This window comes from Triturus cristatus, chromosome 7 (assembly GCF_964204655.1).
Source record: "Triturus cristatus chromosome 7, aTriCri1.1, whole genome shotgun sequence".
Taxonomy (NCBI): domain Eukaryota; kingdom Metazoa; phylum Chordata; class Amphibia; order Caudata; family Salamandridae; genus Triturus; species Triturus cristatus.
This window is the reverse complement of record NC_140590.1, coordinates 1,292,282,206-1,292,298,582: the sequence shown is the minus strand read 5'-3', so window position 1 is coordinate 1,292,298,582 and position 16,377 is coordinate 1,292,282,206. Positions and strand designations below refer to the sequence as shown.

General features: G+C 43.0%; 1 pseudogene; it reads left to right on the top strand.

Annotated features, from left to right (window-relative positions):
• Window positions 1–16,377, top strand: part of LOC146811920 (kinesin-like protein KIF22) — a 91,815-nt pseudogene that overhangs the window by 25,340 nt on the left and 50,098 nt on the right.

The window sequence follows — 16,377 nt, the reverse complement described above, 5'->3', positions numbered from 1 at the left end:
TTTCATTGAATAGATGTTTATTTATATTGCCCACAGTTGTAATATCTTCTAGCTGAACTTTGGAACTTACTGCAATGTATTTATTTAGAGTGTATATTATAATAGATGATATATGGTATATACATAATTACATTTTGTGGATATTCATGTATGTCACCGGATTTGTTCCATATTGGCTTTTATAGATTAACAATCATCACTACTGAAATCCTTTTGCCAGTTTGGAATTTTTGGTTGCTGGCTCAATACTCAAAACTATCAGTCCGAACCATTTATATTGTTTCAAGAAAGGTATGAAGTACAATATTTAATTGACGAATTGTGAAATATTCTGTGCTCAATATGTAAACCTCTCAACATATTACTCATAGGCGCGCTTAATTGATAATAGAGGCTAAAGAAATACGTATTCGAACTTGGGATCGTCATTGTGAAGGCCTAGTTATTTTAAAGAAAGTACTGGTACATATTTTGTCTTGCTTTTTATATTAAAATTGTCTCATTAGTCTTGGTTTTTCATGTATGTATATTTTTCTATCTGTATTTGTGTATACGTTGATATATTTTCTCAATGAGTTAATTGTATGTTATATATGTTTTTTTATTAGCCCTGAAGAAGTCTCTTTTTAGAGACGAAACGCGTCTGCTAAGGTTCTTCAGGTCTATGTGACCATGACTCTCCATATCCATGTGATCGTACAATAAAGAAAGATTTTTTCAAGAAAAACCCACTGACGTCTTGGACATTTTTACATATCTATTGACTTTCTTTGAACGGTGCTGAACCCGTTTGTATGCAATTTTGTGACAGGACTTGGTCCTGGTGAGGAACATAGAGGGGAGTGTTCCTTGGTTCTCTGCACTGTAAGAATCATATATAAAGTAAACACGTTTCATTTGTAAAGTGCGGTATCTATAGCCTCTACCCCCACTTTGTGTGCACAAGTTTTTAGTGTGTATGCGAGTGGCTACAGCTAAAAGAAGGGACCTTGTGGAAGATTGCATGGTATACATTGCAGGCCTGTCCTTCCGGGTAGAAGGCTTTGTGACCCAGACAGTCTTAAACAAGGAAAGCTTCCTGATCGGGAGCCAATGTAACGCTTTAATATGTTGTGATAGTATAGTTGATGGTTTATGAGGTACCATGAATAAATATCACTTTTATCAAAAACTGCCCTCTACAGAGTGACTGAATATTGAAGGGTAGGGCCAATGGACGAGCATTATAGTGACAGATTTAAATGCAAGTTGGTCTGAAGCTGTACTTTACTTAAACCATCTTTAATCAAAATACATTATCTGCTTCCTGGCAATTGTTGGTGTGAGTTCAAGAAAGGCTTCATATAAGAAGTGAAAATCTAAATGGTGGCTTCTTTTTAGTACTAAATTCCATCCTCAAGTCGTATTGACCCAACTTGTTTGTACAGGTTTTGGATTTATTGGAGCCTAACCATCAGGATATCCTCATCCATGAGGACAAGGACAAACATTTTCATTCCGAACCTGACACAGAAGATTATAACCAGTTTCTCAGACTTTGAGAGCTTCTTCATCCCAGCCAGCCAGAACCGCACCGTGGCTTGTACAAAGCTGAACAACCGCTCAAGCCGCAGCCACGCGGTATTGCTCATCAAGGGGAGGGTAGCTGCGTAATGTCCCACACTTGGCATGCAAGCTTCTTTAACCAGTCATGACAATCCAGTGGCTGTGTGTAGTCCATTTAATTTTTGTGGGTACTATTTCACTTTCCTAGTAGTCGACACTACTTTTTTTTCTTCTACTCCTAGGTAATCTTGCACCAAGAGTAGCTACCTTAATAACTTGTTAGTTGTTTTTTGTGTCGTTTATTCATTGGAAAGGAGCTTTCCGTTAAGATGGCTCATCACTCTGTATTATTTAATGTGGAACTTAACTATTTGACTTGTTTGCAGAGGAACAATTCAAACCATACTGGTTGAATCCAATCCTCAATTGACAGTTGCTTATTGTGCTTCTTTTCCTTATATGAGTTTGTCGGTAATGTTCATGGATCTTCTCCCCACAGGTTCAGAAGAGTGAGTGTTTCTCACCCTTCAGCTAACTGGGAAGCTGTACTTGATTGACCTTGCTGGTTCTGAAGATAACCGGCGCACAGGAAACCAGGGTATCCGTTCCAGGGAGAGCAGTGCGATCAACTCATCCCTCTTTCTTCTCAGTAAAGTTGTTGATGCCCTGAATCAGGGCTTACACAGAATTCCATACAGGGACAGTAAGCTAACCAGGCTTCTGCAGGTGAGCACGGAGCCTATCCTTTCCTTAACTTCTTTCAATTGTCACTAATAACCTATTTGTTGATACTTAAGCACGACCTTCTTTCAATTTCTTCAGGACTCTCTTGGAGGCTCTGCCCACAAATGATTACAAACATTGCTCCTGGACAGAAATATTACTTTGATACACTCACAGCCCTGAACTTTGCTGCCAAGTCCAAGTAGATAATTAATAAACCTTTCACCCAGGAAACTACTCAGTCGTCAGGTGAGAACTCGAAGTGCACGATCTCTGTAGATGACATGTTTACATTCAAGCTTGTTAGTCTCTGTGCAATAGGGGAGAGGGTGTGTGCGGGTGGGCAGGGAGGAGACTTGAAGTTCCTTGTAATGGATGAGGTAAGTGCAGTCTGTGTCCATGCATCAGGCAAAATCCTGCCCATATCTCTGTTCCTTGACTTTATTACGAATACCTTTTCGACCTTTCGCTTGCTAGCTCTAGCACCCATGAAGAGACACCGGGAGGAGCAGGAGGCTGGCTCGTCAGGCATGCAGCAGAAGGAAAGCAGTGAAGAGTCCCCCAAGCCCGCTCAATCGCCCCTCGGGTCAGCTTCATGCCTTTACAATCTATCATCTGGGCGCAACAGTTACAAAATGAGTGTGTACTAAATGTTGTCAATTTCTGAGGAAAAACCAAATGATTTACCACGATTTTAAGATTTAAATCCTTATTTGAGAGGAACACTAGTCCTGGCCCTCTGAATGCAGAGTAAGGCGTAAAAAGGTTTTGGATTATTGTGGCTGCAATGTTTTCCATCCCAGAGTTTTAGGTTCATTTACATATAGTAAAGTCTGTCTTTAAATGATTACCTATTGGCTAGGCTTCCAGAATTCGAGCTGCGGTATTAACTGTGCTAATTCTTATTCTTCATAAAACTTGGTGTTCAAGAAATTGCTCATGTTTTGTGAGCAGCCTAGTGTGTTTTTGGAAGGTTTTCGACCAAGCTCCAGTAATATTTTGATCTGTATGTTATAGGTCACCAGGGACCACTTGCTGTAGTCCCAGACTTGGTGATCTTTGTTCTTGGGTGTTACTCCAATTTAAATCAGTTTAAGTAATGCACTACACATCCCTGAAAGTTCTGTTCTAAACAAATGCACACGATTGGAACGTGGAGCGGTATTTTGTCCAGAGCATGGATTTAACCCAGGTCACCTAGAGGTGTATTTATTCTTTTGTGACACTATTTAAGTTTTGTGTATCGGAGGTTACAATGGCCTGTATTGAATTTAGCAAAAGTCAGCAAAAGGATTGCTCCCTCTAATAGAGCCTGTGTCTTTTAGAGGTCAATGGATGTTTTAGGAAGGCCTGTTAATCAGTGCATGTCCTCCGCTTTGTTCGGCCAGTGCATTCTCTTAACATTTTCAATTTTTTTTTTCGGACACAGTAATTGAATGTCCATAGTACATCTTTTGTCACTAATATTACTGTGATGTGTGTGTTAAAACTAAAGGTTTTTATTCTTCTAAGCACTCCTGTCTGCTAGGAAACACCATTACTGTTATGTTAATTGCATGTCAGGTGTATGTGTGTGTGTATATATATATATATATATATATTCACAGAAAAAAACATAGGTTTCAGGGGTGTTAAAGTTAGCTGGCCATTTCACTCGTACAAAACCATAGAAATTCCTCCGATATAGTTAGTTCTGCTAACTATAACTCGCGCGCCCGCAATGCACTGCTGATGATGTCACATATTGCGTCATTCATGACCTGGTCAGTGACATCACTGATGACATCTCAAATGTCATTATTATTGCAACATTTTGTGGGGTTAAAAATTCCCTCAAAGTACAACAGCCAGTCCTCTGGACACACCACAGTATCAATCCCTACCGAATAATCCTCTTTAAAAAGGGGTGGATCTATGGTTTTCCAGAAGAGAGTAGAATTTTTAGTTTCGGCTGCCTGGACCAGGTTTTCCCAAGCCATCTCTCTTCTCTCTATTTTCCTGGCCTGTAAAGCTTGTTTGTAACATTTTCTAAGGTTTCTGATCTTTTCACCATTTCTAGGTTTAACTTTCAATTCATCCTTCAAGGCTTTATTCAATTTCGAGCATTCCTGATTAAACCATCGTGGTCAGAAAACCTTGTTGTTCCTTTGTTTCGTATTTATTAATCTCAATGTTTTATCTATGCCCATTGTAATATTATTAAAAGCAATAACAACTTCGACATTATCTGAAGATTCATCTAAACAGATTTTAATGTCTCGGTCGCTATTTTCAATCACATTTTCCATAAAAAGGACGGGATTAATGCCAGACCACTTAATAAAGTCCCATTTTCGCTTTTGGCTCTCATGTCAAGTGCCAAAGGGCATTGATTTTCCGTAGAATATAAACTCTATTTTAATGTTAACAATATGGGGTGGGATCGCTAAATAGGCTATGTACAATAGTACAACCATTCACAAAGCGCCTACTATTCCTAGATATCAGAAAGTGATCAATACATGATGAAGATCTGGCCCCCTCATGTGTATAGGTCAGTAACCCCATCGTTGTCACCCAACTTCATTGCTTCCAACCCATATTTATACATCACATAATTAAGTGATTCACCATAGGGGGTGTGTAAAAAGTGGGTAATTTGGTCCCCTGAGTCGTCCATGTGGCCACATTGATCCATTGTCGACACCTTACATAATTCTATGTTAAAATCTCCGCCCCATATCAAAATATAGTCATCCTCCAGCCTATTCAAAAAGATATTAAGTTCCTCCTCAAGCATGGTTATTATGCCTGCTCTAGTGTTAAAAATATTGTTGTAGAGGTTAACCACTATGATGTTTTGCTTTCCTTTTACACTAAGTAATAGAAACTGGAAATATTGTGAATTGGTAAAACTTTTCTTTAGAGTTAGAGGGGAGGTTATGGAGAGTAATCTGGCCAAGCCTCCACTCGCTCTTCCAGCCTTGGATGGAATTGCTTTAGTAAAAAAGGTTTTAAAACCATTTACATGGAAAGGTTCTATAAGCCAAGTTTCCTGGATTAAAATTAAGTTACGGTTTTGTATGCTATTTAACCATAAGGGTTCAGATAATTTATTTTTGACCCCTGCTACGTTCCATGAAAGGAATTGTAACAATCTTAATGATTGAAAATCTCCCAGATCATTACGAAAGCAATTACTAGAAAGGGTGGGTTCTCTATTAGTGCCAAACAATGTATTTTCGGTCACTAGTGCGCCTTCTGAGCTAGGAAAATGAGGGAAGAAGTTACATTCAACTAGCACGTTCTGGAGACTAGTGGGGGGAGGAGATATTTCTTCATCCGAGTAGGATGCATCTAAGGGCGTTAATACCGCTAGGCCTTCCAAAGTTTACACGGGCAACTGAGGCTCATCGATTGGTGTGGATTTTAAATGTAGTCAATCTACTTCACTGCAGCGTCGTAGGAGTTCAAATCTATTTGGCATGAGTGGAATTATATCATTGTCGGTGCAATATCGTACCCTATTGGGTTCTGGGTGTCGCTCTACGTTAGATCTATAGAAATAACCAAGGGCCACTGCAGTAATTGTTTTATATACATATTCTCTAGACCATCTTTGTTTCATAGCAATCTTGTCTAACAAGCGAGCCACCAACTCCGGATGTCGAAAATTTACTACAATACAGTTGCCCTCGCAGCTTTTTTCTGTACCACCCACCCAACCCACTCTCCTAAGCATTATTATTTCCCGAGATTGAACTCCAGTACTTCAATGGATATTGACGGGGAACCAATGAACCACACTATTTTTCAAGGATCCCATACATCTATACAATTTTCAACTAATCGTGGAACATCTTTTAAAACAATGACATAGGGGGTGGCCTGTGGGGGTAAATTCAAAGAAGTACCCTGGATCTTCTTTGGCTGACGATCCATTTCTGAACCGTGCTCATTAATAAGATTTTTTTGAGGATTTCTGTTTGACCCTTTATCATTTGTACTCTGCTTAGATAGACCTGATAGCCCCACCTCATGATTCACAGGGTGTTTATCAGATGCCGCCTTCCCAGTTTCACTGTCAATTGCTTTACATGTAGCCTATGTTGCTTGCTTGACAGCATCTCTTTGGCAGGGCTTCTATGCATGGTCTACTGATATTTAGTTGTTTAAGATCTATGATCAGTTCAGTAAGATGGCAAAGGTCCTTTTGTACAGATTTAATTTCAAACATGATATGTTGTTCAATAGAGTCAATTTTCCCATGCAATTTCTTAATAAGGGTATCAATACCAAGCATATTTAATGATGAGTCCAAATCTCCATTCCCAGTTCCTGTACCCCTTTTATCATAATTTAAATTTTTTCATCTTTTTAGTTTGGATTTCTTGGGGTTAGACTTAGTGCTGGGCTTTGCCAAAATAGAGTGTTTGCTCCTTTTGGCCGGTGGTGAGGAGTGATCAAGTGCGTCGGACGCTGTAGAAATTTCCAATGGGGAGTGTAATACACATGAGCCTGCAATTTTTTGAGGATTAACTTGGCGTTATTATGGCCATCACTTTGTGTGCCACTATTTCCTTGATCGTGATCTTGGACTCCACCCCCAATATCCTCTGGGTCAGATTTATCATCCTGGACATGATCCTCTAGTGTGAATTTCGCTTCCCTTTTTGTGCAACGTTTAAAGCTGTTTTAGTAGCCGTCAATTGTTCCTCTACTTGGACTATCTCATCATTTAAAATTCCCATAGCACTTTTGAGATAGTTTGTAATAGGCACTGTTTTCCCCGTAGACTTCACATTGTCGAAGGCTAATTTTATTTTCCCCATTGTTTTTATGGGACTCTGGGCAGACAAATGATGCAATAAAAACATGTCCTTACCAATGTGGATGATCCTAGACGGTAAGGCCAAGAGGTGTTGCCCAGCCCGGCCTCGTCCGATCTCGGACGGGTGGTAATGTAATCTTGCTAACTTTTGGCAAGATTGATATAATTACTAAAGACGAGATTAGAACCACCCTACACGATAGTGCAAGTGGGAAGGCAGCAGGCCCCGACGGGGTCCCGATAGATGTTTTTAAATATAATATTGATTTCTGGTACCCCATTTTATTAAAAAATTTAAATGCGGTTACCAATGGGGCGTTGCCCGCAACATGGGTTGAAAGTGTGATCATCCCAATTTTTAAAAAGGGCAATAGAGCTAGTGCTAAATGTTATCGACCGATTTCCCTCCTTGACTCCACATTCAAACTCATTGGGCAGAATTTTACTTGCTAGGTTGGAGTGTTGGGTGAAGGAGGGGAACATATTAACTGATCCACAATATGGATTCAGAATTGGAATCGGAACGGTTGAACAATGTATAAACTTGAAGCTACTCATAGGAACATACACACGTGCAAAGGAGGGTCCTCTCCACCTTTGCTTCGTTGATCTTTCCAGCGCGTTCGACTTAGTAAACCATACTATGTTATGACAAACGCTGGAAGGGATGGGTGCTCCAACTAATATCATTAGTCTCTTGTCTCAAATTTATGTCCATTTAACATCAAAGATACGATACAGACCAACAGGGGAATGCACAACGTACTTTAAAGTTATCCGAGGGATTAGACAAGGTTGCGTTCTCGCACCACTTTTATTTTCATTATATATATTAATGGAGTTGATTTTTTTGCTGCGGGGTCTTAAAGTTGATGCCCCTATTGTGGGTAAACGCGTAACGCCTATTTTATTATATGCAGATGATGCAGTCCTGATTTCCAGGACTGCAAATGGTCTTCAGCTTTTGATTGATAACTTTACCGAGTTTGATTGATAAAGACCTAGCAATTAATCTATCTAAAACCCTTGTCATGACCTGCGGGAAATGTAAAACTAAAAGTAGTACCCACTTCATAAAAGGTGCACCCATTGAGAGGACTTCATCCTTTTCTTATTTAGGATTACTTTTTAATTGTAAAGGTACTTGGAATGCACATATTAATCTAAGAAAATTGAAATTTTTAAGGAAAAGTGAGGCTATTTTTAGATTCTCACAAAAAATAGGTAATAAGCCTGTGAGATTTTAAAACTTTATGGGAGTAAATGTGTATCTGGGGTATGCTATGGTGGTGCCCTCTGGGGAATGGCAGATACCTCTATATTGCAAATAATGGAAAATAAATTTTTGCGTAGGGTGTTATCAGTCCCTAACTCCACTGCTACTTATTTTGTCCATAGAGAAACAGATGTTCCCTTTTTAAGCGATTTGATTAGCGTATCGACCATTAATTTATGGAATTGAATTTGGACGAAGGAATAGACCCATTTTACCAAGGAAATAATATGATTGTCTTAGTCTTGATTATTCAAAGAAGATACCATGGTTAAAATACGTCCATGATCTCCTGATTGAGTGTGACGTGAATCCTGTTCATTGATTATTGAGAACTTTAGTAAGGGGGAGCTTAAAAAGAGACTCCTCAGGTCTAGGAAGATAAAAAGGGAAGCAGGGCTATGTACTAAATCTAATGTCAGATCATACTGTGAAGGGCCCTTTTCATTAGGCACCCAACGCTATCTTATATTTATTAGGAATACCCAACACAGATTTTATCTGACTAGACTAAGGCTATGAACATTGCGTTTTCAGATAGCATTTCCTAAGATGGGCAACTGGAGTGCAAACCTTCCAACGTGCCCTTGCAATGGTAAATCTGCCCAAAGCACATTGCACTTTATACTGTTTTGCAACTTTTACAGGGATCTTAGGAAATCAATTCTGCGCCCACTTTTTATTTCCAATAAGTTGTACTCCTATAAAACTGCTTGTTATTTTATATGTAAATTAGATCATGTTATGTGGTGTAATGCGGTAATTTCCTTCACTCAATTTAAGCGAAGGAAAATGCTCTCGTATTTGGAATCACTTGTCTATGAGACTGATTAGTTAATCAAATGTTTGGCTTTTATTTCAAGTACCTTTTCAAGATCATCGTAATTCTATGTACCCCACGAAATGTTACTGACTAATATTGTGTTTATACATCAAAAATGAAATATGTATCTTTTTAAATAAATCTTTTTATGAGGAGGGAAGAAGGGGATCGTAATTATGAAGACATTTTTTATTATGTAGAATGCTTTTATGGATACTTTTATATACCGAATAAAGCTTGTTTTGACTTTGGTATATACATATATATTTGAGATGTCAATCTGTATTGAAGATTGAGTGGATATATAACTGTCTGGATAGAGGATTTAGTAGCTGTCTGACTGTCTAAGTGAGTAATTAAAAGTGTCTCACTTAATACTGTAACTAAACTATGTGAATGTGTGCATCACTGTCTCTGTTGTATAACATGCTGCATCAGTTGGTCACTAACTACATGAGTGTGTATATTATTGATTAGTTGGGTGAGTATTTGTATGGGACACTGAGTTTGTGTGGTTGGATGGGGTGTGTGTAACTCTATGCATAGATGTGTGAATGGTTGATTGACTAGGCGTATAGGTTTACGAGTGCATGTGAAAACAGTTGTTTGGGTGACCGAGTGTATTTATTTGTGTGTTGGTGAGCAAATATATGTTTTAGTTGTACATCTTCAACAAAGTAAAAAAATAAAAGGCGTATGTGAGAGTTGGTGTATATAAATAAGTATGTGTAAGAGTCAGTGATTATATATGAACGAGTGTATAATTGTAATGGTGATTTTTAACATATTAACTATGAGGTACTATGTGTTTGAATAAATGAGGTGTTATTGGATAATTGTGTGAGTAAATGTAAGTGTGATTAATTTTTTCCATGAGTGAGTAGGATGACTGCATAACCGACTAAGATGACTGCTGATGTGTCAATGTCCATCTATGTGTATAAGTGCATTTGATAGTGTTCTATTAATTAGTGACTGCATGTATAAATGATTCTGTTGTTGAATGGGGAGTTGTGTGTGTAGACTTAGGAATCAGTGAGTTGGTATGTAGTAACTGGTATTGGTGTGTCAATGGTTTCAAATATGGTACTCTGTATTTTACAGTGAGTGATGTAAGATGAGGTGTATCAGATTGTCACATGGATGATGTCATCAGTGATGTCATTTGAGATGTCATCAGTGGTCATCGGTGATGTCACTGACCATGTCATGAATTATGCAATATGTGACATCAGCAGCAGTGCATTGCGGGCGCGCGAGTTATAGTTAGCTGAACTAACTATAACGGAGGAATTTCTATGGTTTTGTACGAGTGAAATGGCCAGCTAACTATAACACCCCTGAAACCTACTTTTTTTCTGTGAATTTCTAAGGTTTTTTTAAATGCTAATTTTTAAGTGTGATAGTAGTTGTACCTATTTTTTTGTACTGATTTTCTACAGTTTAACTGTTTGTTTATACATATTTTATTCATTAAATAACATTATATATATTTCTGAAAATTGCAAAACATTTTTTTTTAAAACATTCCAACTGAAATACTTTTTTTTTTGTTTTCATTTTTTTTTTATGTATTTATATTTTGTTTTAAAAAAACAAAATTCCAATTTTTTTTCGGAGTCGCGCACTTAAAGCGTACACATCACGGTGGGTGCGCGGATTCTAGCCTCCATTTTAGAAAAGATGTGAAGGATCCGTGTGCGACGGCTGCGTGTTTTTCAGTTACATCATATACATTTAATATTACGTCATGTGCGTGATTGGTATGCGACCAGTCCGCGACTCCTGCGCGTTCGCGACACATGCGCATTATGGTACGAGATTCTTGCGCGGTGGCGGGTCCCGCGTGACGTCATATACATGCTGGGGCGCGACTCCCACAAAAAAATTGTATGTTCCAAAATGATATGTATGTGTCTTTAATATACATATTAGGGCAAGAGATTATCTAAGATATTCATAAAAATAATATATTTGTACTTATAATTAACTTGTATTATTTTTAAATATATTTTCGCGAAGTCGGGTGCGTGCATCGTGAGCGCAGAGAACCAGGTCAGCAGAGCTGCTGTAGAGCCAGACAAACCAGGTCAGCAGAGCCGTTGTACAGCCAGAGAAGCAGGTCAGCAGAGCTGATCTAGGGCCCAAGAAGCAGGTCAGCAGAGCTGCTCTAGAGCCCAAGAAGCAGGTCAGCAGAGCTGCTCTAGAGCCCGAGAAGCAGGTCAGCAGAGCTGCTCTAGAGCCCGAGAAGCAGGTCAGCAGAGCTGCTCTAGAGCCCGAGAAGCAGGTCAGCAGAGCTGCTCTAGAGCCCGAGAAGCAGGTCAGCAGAGCTGCTCTAGAGCCCGAGAAGCAGGTCAGCAGAGCTGCTCTAGAGCCCGAGAAGCAGGTCAGCAGAGCTGCTCTAGAGCCCGAGAAGCAGGTCAGCAGAGCTGCTCTAGAGCCCGAGAAGCAGGTCAGCAGAGCTGCTCTAGAGCCCGAGAAGCAGGTCAGCAGAGCTGCTCTAGAGCCCGAGAAGCAGGTCAGCAGAGCTGCTCTAGAGCCCGAGAAGCAGGTCAGCAGAGCTGCTCTAGAGCCCGAGAAGCAGGTCAGCAGAGCTGCTCTAGAGCCCGAGAACCAGGTCAGCAGAGCTGCTCTAGAGCCAGAGAACCAGGTCAGCAGAGCTGCTGTAGAGCCAGAGAACCAGGTCAGCAGAGCTGCTGTAGAGCCAGAGAACCAGGTCAGCAGAGCTGCTGTAGAGCCAGAGAACCAGGTCAGCAGAGCTGCTGTAGAGCCAGAGAACCAGGTCAGCAGAGCTGCTGTAGAGCCAGAGAACCAGGTCAGCAGAGCTGCTGTAGAGCCAGAGAACCAGGTCAGCAGAGCTGCTGTAGAGCCAGAGAACCAGGTCAGCAGAGCTGCTGTAGAGCCAGAGAACCAGGTCAGCAGAGCTGCTGTAGAGCCAGAGAACCCAGGTCAGTAGAGCTGCTTTAGAGGGAGAGAACCAGGTCAGCAGAGCTGCTCTAGAGCCAGAGAACCATGTCAGCAGAACTGCTCAAGAGCCAGAGAACCATGTCAGCAGAACTGCTCAAGAGCCAGAGAACCATGTCAGCAGACCTGCTGTAGAGCCAGAGAACCAGGTCAGCAGACCTGCTGTAGAGCCAGAGAACCAGGTCAGCAGACCTGCTGTAGAGCCAGAGAACCAGGTCAGCAGACCTGCTGTAGAGCCAGAGAACCAGGTCAGCAGACCTGCTGTAGAGCCAGAGAACCAGGTCAGCAGACCTGCTGTAGAGCCAGAGAACCAGGTCAGCAGAGCTGCTGTAGAGCCAGAGAATCAGGTCAGCAGAGCTGCTGTAGAGCCAGAGAACCAGGTCAGCAGAGCTGCTGTAGAGCCAGAGAACCAGGTCAGCAGAGCTGCTGTAGAGCCAGAGAACCAGGTCAGCAGAGCTGCTGTAGAGCCAGAGAACCAGGTCAGCAGAGCTGCTGTAGAGCCAGAGAAACCAGGTCAGTAGAGCTGCTTTAGAGGGAGAGAACCAGGTCAGCAGAGCTGCTTTAGAGGAAGAGAACCAGGTCAGCAGAGCTGCTCTAGAGCCAGAGAACCATGCCAGCAGACCTGCTGTAGAGCCAGAGAACCAGGTCAGCAGAGCTGCTCTAGCTGACACTGACTGACTGACACTGACTGACTGACACTGACTGATTGACACTGACTGACTGATTGACACTGACTGATTGACACTGACTGATTGACACTGACTGATTGACACTGACTGATTGACACTGACTGATTGACACTGACTGATTGACACTGACTGATTGACACTGACTGATTGACACTGACTGATTGACACTGACTGATTGACACTGACTGATTGACACTGACTGATTGACACTGACTGACCGACACTGACTGACTGACTGACCGACACTGACTGACTGACTGACCGACACTGACTGACTGACTGAGACTGACTGACTGACTGACTGAGACTGACTGACTGACTGACCGACACTGACTGACTGACACTGACTGACACTGACTGACTGACACTGACCGACCGACACTGACTGACTGACTGACTGACCGACACTGACTGACTGATACTGACTGACTGACTGACTGACCGACTGACCGACACTGACTGACTGACCGACACTGACTGACTGACCGACACTGACTGACTGACCGAGACTGACTGACTGACCGACACTGACTGACTGATACTGACTGACTGACTGACCGACACTGACTGACTGACCGACACTGACTGACTGACCGACACTGACTGACTGACTGACACTGACTGACTGACCGACACTGACTTTCTGATGGATACATCTGCCAGTGGATTCCTCACCTTGTGAATATCCCCTGCACCAGCAACAGGACATCGACGCCGCTCCCTTCTTAACTGGCGCCGGCTCGACCTCGTTCGACGGCTGCTCCTGTGGATCCACGTTCGACTCCGGCGGATTTGAACACGGCACCGCCGACGCCGCTTGTACGAATCCGGTCCAGGAGGGAAGCTCAAAGGGTGCTTGATGAGCGAAGGTACCTTCTGGAAGAAGCAGAAGAAGGAGAGCTTGTGGAGTATGATGAAGTTTTTGAACAACTTAAAGAGGCTAGTGGATTGGATTTGTCTCCTGAGTGGGAAATTACTCCACCTTCCGATGAAACCTCGAAGGATGTGGCTCCATATCATGCAGTCATTAGGAAGGCAGCTCAATTGTTAGATCTTCAGTTGCCTACTACTGAATTTAAATCAAATATTCTAACGGAGGTATTGCATTCTCCTACTACAGTTTCAGAGCCATTATTGCCTTTTAATGAGGCCATCATAGATCCTGTGATGGAGGTGTGGTGTAAGCCTTTTTCTGCTTCTGCAGTTTCTAAGACAGTTGCTAGGAGGTATAGGGCAGCTCCAGGGGACCCTGAGTTATTAACATCACATCCTTCGCCTGAGAGCCTGGTGTGTCAGGCTGCTTGTTCAGGAAAATCTAAGGGTGTTTTTCCTCAGGTTCCAAGTGACAGAGGCTAAAAAGTTAGATCAGTCGGCCAAAAAGGTCTTTTCATCGGCCAGCATGGCCCTTAAATCAACAAATGCCACTTGCCTTTTGGGACGCTATATTCATGCGCTCATGGACTCTGCAAAGAAACTGGCGCCAAAACTATCTGAGGAGGATAGGGTTGGCTTTAATGAGGTCTTAACGGATGCCCAGGCAGCAGCACGTCAGGTGATACAAAGTGGACTGGACATGGCGGATTCAGTGGCAAGAGTCATGGGGTCTTCTGTTGCCACTAGGAGGGGTGCGTGGCTGAAGTCTTCTGAGTTTTCCCCGGATGTACAGTTAACACTGTTGCACTTGCCATTTGATGGCTCTGGATTGTTTGGCAAAAAGCCGGATGCTGCTCTTTAACGTTTTAAGGAAAGCAAGGCTACGGCTAAGTCTTTGGGCCTTCAATCCCAGTCAAGGGGATCGTTTAAAAGATACAGGGGTTTCAGAAGGGCAACCTTTCGTTCCTACAGGCAGACCCAACAACAACAGCAGCAAGGCTCTCTGTATAAGGGATACAGGGGCAGAATCAGGGGTCGCACACATGGCCGTCAGCTCTCCTCCTCCTCCTCCTCTTCCTCAGCCCCTCCCACCACCGCAAAGCAGCCCTAGATCCGCCATTCTGGATCATGCTGGTCATGTGGGGGGCCGGCTTACCCATTTTCTACAAGATTGGGAATCTGTTACTACAGATCTTTGGGTTCTGGATCTTGTAGAAAATGGGTACGCCCTTCCCTTTCGGGAATTCCCTCCAACTTACCCTCCTTGTCAAGGGGCTTGCTCAGAGAACCACAGTCTTCTCCTACAGGAGGAAGTCCTGACGTTACTAAGGAAAGGTGCGATAGAGGTGGTTCCAGAGCAGGAGAGGGGTCAGGGATGCTACTCCCGGTATTTCCTGATTCCGAAAAAGGAGGGCAGATTGCGTCCGATATTGGACCTCAGGATCTTGAATCTTTATCTGAAACAAGAGAAGTTAAAGATGCTCACCCTTGTGCAGGTTCTTCAAGCGCTGAATCCGGAGGACTGGATGGTGTCGATCGACTTGCAGGATGCTTATCTCCACATCCCCTTCCTGAAGTCACACAGGAAGTATCTCCGGTTTACGGTAGGATCGCAACATTATCAGTTTGCGGTTCTTCCGTTTGGTCTTACTACTGCACCCCGAGTCTTAACGAAGGTGATGGCAGTGGTGGCAGCCCATCTCAGAAGGTCGGGGATTTCCGTTTTCCCCTATCTGGACGACTGGCTGATCAAAGCGGAGTCGCCAGAGAAGGTGCTACATCATCTTCAGGATACAACTCAGCTGTTGTTCAAATTGGGCTTCTCGATAAACGTGCCCAAATCTCACCTGGTGCCCTCTCAGTGCAACCTGTTCATAGGTGCGGTACTGGACACTACTGTGTCGAGCATTCCCTCCTCCTCAAAGGATTCTCGACATACAGGAAATGATTCCTTTATTTTACAATGGAGCGGTCGTTCCAGTCCTGAAGGTCCTTCGCCTGCTCGGTCTGTTTGCTTCCTGCATTCTGTTGGTCAACCATGCTCGCTGGCACATGAGGGCACTCCAGTGGTGCCTCCGCAGGCAGTGCTATCAGCACAAAGGAGATATCAGGGAGTCTGTGAGGATCTCGGGAGAAGCTGCAGCAGATCTGTCTTGGTGGAGCGTGGAGGGCAATCTGTCCCAAGGAAAGCCCTTCCATCTACCTCCATCGGTGGCCACAGTGATAACAGATGCATCCACTTTAGGGTGGGGTGCGCATCTGGGGGAATCTGGAGATCAAAGGACTTTGGTCTCCAGAGGAAAGGTTGCTTCACATCAACCTTCTGGAATTGCGGGCGATTCGTTTGGCACTCAAGGCCTTCCTCCCTTCCCTTCGCGGTCAGTCTGTTCAAGTCCTGATGGACAACACTACCGCGATGTGGTATGTCAACAAGCAGGGAGGAGTGGGGTCTCTTTGTCACTGCGGAGAGGCTCTGCGTCTATGGTCCTGGGCTCAGGACCATCAGATTTGTCTGATGGCAAATCATCTGGCCGGGGTGCTGAACGTACGTACGGACAGTCTCAGTCGGCAGTTCTCCACCGACCACGAGTGGAGGCTCCATCCGGAGGTAGTTCGTCACGTTTTTCGGACGTGGGGGGACTCCTCGGATAGATCTATTCACCACCCGCGAGAACGC